Below are 7538 nucleotides of genomic sequence, written 5' to 3' on the forward strand. Positions count from 1 at the left end.
TTATGTCGAATATGGAACGATCCTCGTCAAATTTTCTAGAACGATTTGACTTCATACAAATTTTGCTAATGTTGAACTTTATCGCAAAATTAATGCAGAATTTCATCACTATACTCCTATTTTTAAGTCTGTAATGAGACTTAAATTCATTTAGGGGGTAGGGTCAATTATGAACCAATCCTTATAAAATTTAAAAAAATATATTAAGGTTCCTTTAAAATGTCCAATTTCATCGCTATAGATCAGGGTTCGGTAAACTACGGCTCGAGAGCCAAATACCGCTCTTTAGATGTGTAGCTGTGGCTCTTTAGTTTCTTATTCACATTTTGTTTTATAAAAAAAAATATTTATATATTTTAAAATTTTTACTATTCAATTAACTAGCAATATATTAAAACTAACAAAACAATAAACACAACTTTGTAACTTTGATTAATCCTTTCATTTTCATCACTATACTTCTATTTTAGCCTGTTGTATGTCGTCACTTCTTTTTCGAAATTGTGGAGTAGGGTCAATTTTAAATCCATCCTTTTTAAATTTGGTACAAATATTTGTGTTCTTATAAACTTGTTTATGACGAATTTTACCACTATGCTGGTATTATTGAGCTTTAAAGTCATTTCTATAAGACGAATTTCTGTGGGGATATGGTTAACAATTTTATTAGATCAGTTATGATCGTTAGAGTCATTTTCTGAAGAAGGCCTTATGTAAGGAGACTGGTCAATTTTGTTCCAATCTATTATTGTGTAACATATTATTAAGTGACATAAGAGCGAATTTTTTCTAATGGAGATCTAATATGAGGGGTAGGATCAAATATGAGACGATCGTCACTAAATTTGGTAAAGTTATGAGTGTTAAAATCAAATTTAAAAATTTATTTTTGTTCTTATACAACTTGTTTATGTCGAATTTTGTCACTTTACTACTACTGTTAAGTCAATTATGATCCTTAGAGTAATTTTCCGAAAGGGGCTTTATATTGGGGTTGGTCAATTATTGTTCGATGTAAGCGATATATCACAGTATAATTTCTGTTTGCATAAAAAACTTGTGCAAAATTTTATGTCGAATGCTGCCAAATTAATTTTCATAACTATGACACTTTATACTGTATTTTGGGACTCTAATAAACTTTTATCTTTATAAACAAGTGCTAAAAAACACATTCGAATGAGCCATAAAAATTAAAAAAGGATTTGTAGTCAAAAATCTATAAGAAAGATTTCTTGCAGAATTGTCTTGTAGATAATGAAAAAAAAAACGGATCCAGAATTTCGAAAAGGTAATAAAAAAACAGATATCACATTTAGAATTAGCAGCTAAAGATACATTAAAATCAGTCAAATTGGTTTCAATAGTTTTCACAAATCTTCATTTCGTTGACCTGCGAAATTTTTGATATATAAGTAGATATCGAAACCCGATAGTGCTTCGATATAGTAAGATATATAGATATCCAAAGATAATTAGAACGCACAAAATAACATAGAGAAGTTGAGTGTAGAGTTCAATATGATCGTATATTTTGAAATATAAAAATCTTTTAAAAATATTACTAAGCAAATCGTTATTTATCAATTTCAAGAACTAGACTCACTAAAATAATTTTAAAATATTTCTCCGAAAATCGTAAAAGCATAATTTATCAATTTCTAGGTATGAAATAAGTTCATGAAAAAAATTGTTATTATATCAATTCCTGCAACTAGACTCACTAAAATAATTTAAAAATATTTCTCAGAAAATCATAAAAGCTTGATTTATCAATTTCTAGGTATGCAATAAGTCCATGAAATTTTCAACGTCAGTTTCACTGTAAAAATCCATTCAAATAATAAAGGCACTACATTTTTTAAATATTTGAATAAACATTAATTAATTTTTATTTACCGAATAATATTTAATGATAAATGTACGTGTATGTATGTATTCCTCTTATTAAATTATAATTGGATATTATTTTTAATATTTTTTTATATTGTTGGCTTAACACACTTTAATGATTTGATTGATTTACACTTTTTTAAAATTTGTTTATTTTATATCACCATTCGTTTATTTAATATAATTAATTCAAATGACATCAGAGTATGAGTAATTTGTATTAATTAAATAATACTCATACGCACTGTTTAAAGCAAATTTATATTTGTATCTTAAATACTTGTTCTTTAAGTTTTATTCATTGTTGCACTTTGCTATAAAATCTTATTTGTTTTTTAAGTTGTTGTTTTCTATAGACAGGTTATTTATTTTATTTTATTTTATTTTATTAATTATTTTTGTTGTTTTAAATTATAAACAATTTAATTATGTTTGTTTACGTTTTTATTATATAAATGTAATTTTACAGACTTTTTTAAACTATTGTTAATATATATTTAATCCTTTTGCTGTTTGTTATTTTCTAATAATCCTTTATTCCAAGCTACTTTTAAGTTAGTAATAATCCTTTTGAAGCTGCCTAACCGGTTGGCTCCGTCAATGTATCCGAAATACTTCTAAACCGCACGGCAACGTTCAACTGATTTGTTTATTGCAAACTCCAGCATTTTTATACTGTTGTCGTAGATATATACGAAAAAAAGCTTTAATTTATCCCCCAAAGCTTTTGTGAGTAAATTCCTGAAAGCTTAAGAGCGCATGGATAATTTCTTAAGTAAATCAGCCGGTAAAATTTTTGTTTACATTAAAATAAAACACGTGCTAGTATATAAAGAGAATTTGTTTACATATTGATTTCAACATGTGAGTGGGTTTTGTTTTGTGGGCCAACAATACAAATAAAACTTACGGAAGAAAAATAAATAAAATAAAAAAACAAAACAAAACAACAAGCACGTGCTTAACTAAGAAAAGTATAAAGTATAATAACAAACTAAATAATGAAAACAAATGCACATACATACATATGGAGGAATTGTTTAAATACAGTTATATATACTTCCTTAATATAAACATTTGTGTAAATGTGTATAAGGATATACAATAGGTTGATCCAATAAAGTTGAAAATTATTTAAAAACCTTTTTCGTAGTTCGCCACTGTTATTTTACTTTTTATTATAAACGAAATATTTCAGTTTTGAAAACTGAATTTCGTATTTTATATAAAAAATTTGTAAACATATTGAATATTTGTATTCAGCTACTAGTCCTAGAAATTGACTTCTATTTAAAGTCCTCCCTATTACATGAATGTATGTGCAATTTTGTTTTTATTAAGTTAAGGTATATGTATATAAAACTCATTCACAAACAATTATACAAATATAAAATTACTATTCTGTTTCTTTATTCTTATTTTTGTTAGTTTTGTACACACATACATTTAAGATAATAACAACATATGTGTCACATGTTATGAATAGTTAACATTTTGCACTGAATATATAAATATATTATAATATATATAGTATTTATAGTATTTATTTGTACATGAATAGTGTATGCTTTTCGACTTGTATGGAATAAACTGTGGTTTCCGCTTCCGGTTTTTGTTGTATTAAAAAAAAATATGAACTCACTTTCGTCAACTATGATAAGTGTACAATTTATCTTTTTAAACATTGTTGGGACTCTAATGTAAGCATGTGGCACAATTTTTATTAAAATTATTTTACATATTTTCAATTTTAACTTCCTGGAAATTATTTTAGAAAAATTGTAGCGAAAACATATTTTCAAAATTTAAATGTAATACCATATAATACAAATGTTGGAATAATGAAGATTAAAATTTAATATGAAGACTCCTGTAAGCTGGATATTCCCAATTCGTATGATGTCCACAAACGTTCTAGGAATTAGCGAACAAATGGGGACATACTTACATGAGAAAAATTAAGGCTGTAAAGGAATAGCTAAATAACTAACTAACTAACTAACTAACTTACTAACTAACTAACCAACTAACTAAGTAACTAACTAACTAACTAACTTACTTACTAACTAACTAACTAACTAACTAACTAACTAACTAACTAACTAACTAACTAACTAACTAACTAACTAACTAACTAACTAACTAACTAACTAACTTACTAACTAACTAACTAACTAACTAACTAACTAACTAACTAACTAACTAACCAACTAATTAACTAACTAAACAACTAACTAACACATCGAAATATTCATTTACGACCCATAAATATACACATATGTATATTCTTGGTCCTTATGTTATTTTCAGACGATCTAGCCATCTGTCAAAACCGATAGAGTCCAAACGGCAATAGCTAAATGCTAAAATTTTGCTCAGATTTTTTCAGTTAATGCAGGTTGTTTGGTATTGAAAATGGGTAATATTGGTCCCCGATTTCGCCAAGCCCTCATAAAAGGTCCCCTACAGAAAATGTCTTTAACGCTTATAACTGGCTAAAGGAAGCATCTATAGTAGTGGAGTTCGGCACAAACATGTTATAATTGACCGTAGCTCCCATGACTTTAATGCACATAGCTGTCTAAAAGAAGCTTCTATAGCAATAATATGAACTTATTTTATAGGAACCTAAATTTATTTGTACAATTTTATAAGGATCGGTCTATAATTGACCCTACCCGCCATATAAGGTCCTTTAAAGAAAATTACTTTAAAGCTCTTTACTGATTAAAAAAGCATCAATAAGGATCGGTACATTATTAACCCTACCAGCCGTATAAAGTCACCTTTAGAAAATTACTTTATCTCTCAGTACAGCGGTGCAGTGATGACACTTGACGCAAAATTTTTGAGGATCGGTTCATAATTGACCCTATCCTTATATGATGTCTCCTTCAGAAAATCATTTTAACAATTATTTATGGTTTAATACGAGTACAGCGATGACAACAATATACACAAATAAGTTTACAAGCCAAAATCTATCATATTTTATAAGAATCGATACATACTTAATTGTATAAGTTCCCCTTTAGCAAGTAATTTTAACTCTCTACAGCAGTAGAGTATAGTGATGAAATTCGACATTCATAAATAAGTTTTTTGCAAGAAAAAATCTCTCTACCAAATTATATGTGGATCCTACACCCATAAAAGGCACCATAGAAAAATGAAATAAATGATGTCTTAAAAATGCGATTACAGCAAAAAATTCCAGATAACTAAGTTTATTACATGCCAAAATCTCTCTACAAAATCTTATGAATAAAGGATAAAAATTGATCAGAAAATTACTTTAACGCTCACAACTGACTAAATAATAGCAGTGTAGTGGTGAAACTTATAATAAACAAGTTCTATAGCAACAAAAATCTTTCTAAAACTCTATTCCAAAAATAATTTTGATATTTCTATTGTGTGTAGTTTCCACATAAAATTTTAAATGAAAGTTCCCGCATGATATATAGAGACAGCACCTTAATTTCAAATTATTAAATTTAGTATATATCAAATAAATGAGAAGACCTTCCAAAATGCACGCAGAGAAAAAATATAGTTGTGGTAATCATAATCTAAGAGCAACACATTATGGTTAGAATTATGGTTAAATTTAAAACATATTATGATCATTATTAGTATAAAAACCTATCATATTATGATTAAATATAGTCCGAATATTTCATCATAATATAGTGATAATGTGTGTTCTAGCATCATATTTTAGTTTCAAGTAACCACATTATGGTTTCATGTAATCATATAATGGTTTCAAGTAATCATATTATTGTTCCAAGTAACCATATTCACATGTCTCGGCGTAAAATGTAATTATTTGTTAATTTTCTTTTAAACAAACATAAAACTTCCAAACACTGATATTCCCATAAAAAATATATATCCACACTTTCAAGCCAATATAAACACAATATATATTTTTATACCCACCATCAAAAAAGATGGGGGGTATATTGATTTTGTCATTCCGTGTGTAACACATCGAAATATTGGTTTAAGACCCCATAAAGTATATATATTCTGGGACCTCGTAAGATTCTAAGACGATCTAGCCATGTCCGTCCGTCTGTCCGTCTGTCTGTTGTTGGCACGATAGCGTCCACAAAATAAGAGATATTGAGATGAAATTTTCACAAAATATATTTTATTGATCAGAAATGTTTGGTATTGAAAATGGGCAAAATCGGTCAACGATTTCACATAGCCCCCATACAACTGTACCCCCCGGAATATTGTATAAATAGCTTCAAATATTCACAAATTCGTTGTTTATGAAGCAAATACCATAAAATTTCGCATAGGTCAGTTTTTTGACGTCTGAAAAATATTTCTGCATTATGGCGGACATAGGACCATAATTGGCCCTACCCCCCATATAATGTCCCCTTTAGAAAATGACTAAATAGCTGATTACTGGCATAAAAATGGGAATATAGCGATGAAATTTGACACACATAAGTCTCATGCAAGTCAATTTCTTTCAACCAAATTTTATGTATATCGGTCCATAATTGACCCTACCCCCCATATAACGTCCCCTTCAGAAAATGACTTTAACGCTCATTACTCTCTTAAAAATACAAGTATAGCGATGAAATTTGACATAAGTAAGTTTTTTACTAGCCAAAACCTCTCTATGAAATTTTATGTGGATCGGTCCATAATTGACCCTACCCCCCATATAACGTCCCCTTCAGAAAATGACTTTAACGCTCATTACTGGCATAAAAATGGGAATACAGCGACATAAGTAAGTTTCTTACTAGCCAAAACCTTTCTATGAAATTTAACGTGGATCGGTCCATAATTGACCCTACCCCACATATAAGGTCCCCTTCAGAAAATGACTTTAACGCTCATTACTGGCTTAAAAATGGGAATATAGCGATGAAATTCGACACACATATGTTTCATGCAAGTTATTATCTCTCAACCAAATTGTATGTATATCGGTCCATAATTGACCCTACCCCCCATATAAGGCCCCCTTCAGAAAATGAGTTTAACGCTCATTACTCTCTTAAAAATAAAAGTATAGCGATGAAATTTGACATATGTAAGTTTCTTACTAGCCAAAACCTCTCTATGAAATTTTATGTGGATCGGTCCATAATTGACCCTACCACCCCATATAAGGTCCCCTTCAGAAAATGACTTTAACGCTCATTACTCGCTTAAAAATACAAGTATAGCGATGAAATTTGACATAAGTAAGTTTCTTACTAGCCAAAACCTCTCTTACTAGCCAAAACCTCTCTATGAAATTTTATGTGGATCGGTCCATAATTGACCCTACCCCCCATATAAGGTCCCCTTCAGAAAATAACTTTAACGCTCATTACTGGCTTAAAAATGGGAATATAGCGATGAAATTCGACACACATAAGTTTCATGCAAGTCAATATCTCTTAATCAAATTTTATGTATATCGGTCCATAATTGGCCCTATCCCCCATATAATGTCCCCTTCAGAAAATGACTTTAACGCTCATTACTGGCTTAAAAATACAAGTATAGCGATGAAATTTGACATAAGTAAGTTTCTTACGCCAAAACGTCTCTATGAAATTTTATATGGATCGGCCCATAATTGACCCCCCATATAAGGTCCCCTAAGCTCATTACTGGCT

The 7538-nt window shown here is 29.2% G+C and overlaps 1 protein-coding gene across 1 annotated transcript in view; it reads right to left on the reverse strand.

Annotated features, from left to right (window-relative positions):
* Positions 1 to 2530, reverse strand: part of LOC111674864 (putative uncharacterized protein DDB_G0277255) — a 51666-nt gene extending 49136 nt beyond the window's left edge. Inside the window, exon 1 of the mRNA XM_046949392.1 lies at positions 1900 to 2530. The gene's annotated coding sequence lies outside the window, so the exon portion shown is untranslated. The remainder of the gene's footprint in view (positions 1 to 1899) is intronic.
* Positions 2531 to 7538: the final 5008 nt, after the last annotated feature.

The sequence above is a fragment of the Lucilia cuprina genome, chromosome 4, assembly GCF_022045245.1.
Source record: "Lucilia cuprina isolate Lc7/37 chromosome 4, ASM2204524v1, whole genome shotgun sequence".
Classification (NCBI taxonomy): Eukaryota; Metazoa; Arthropoda; class Insecta; order Diptera; family Calliphoridae; genus Lucilia; species Lucilia cuprina.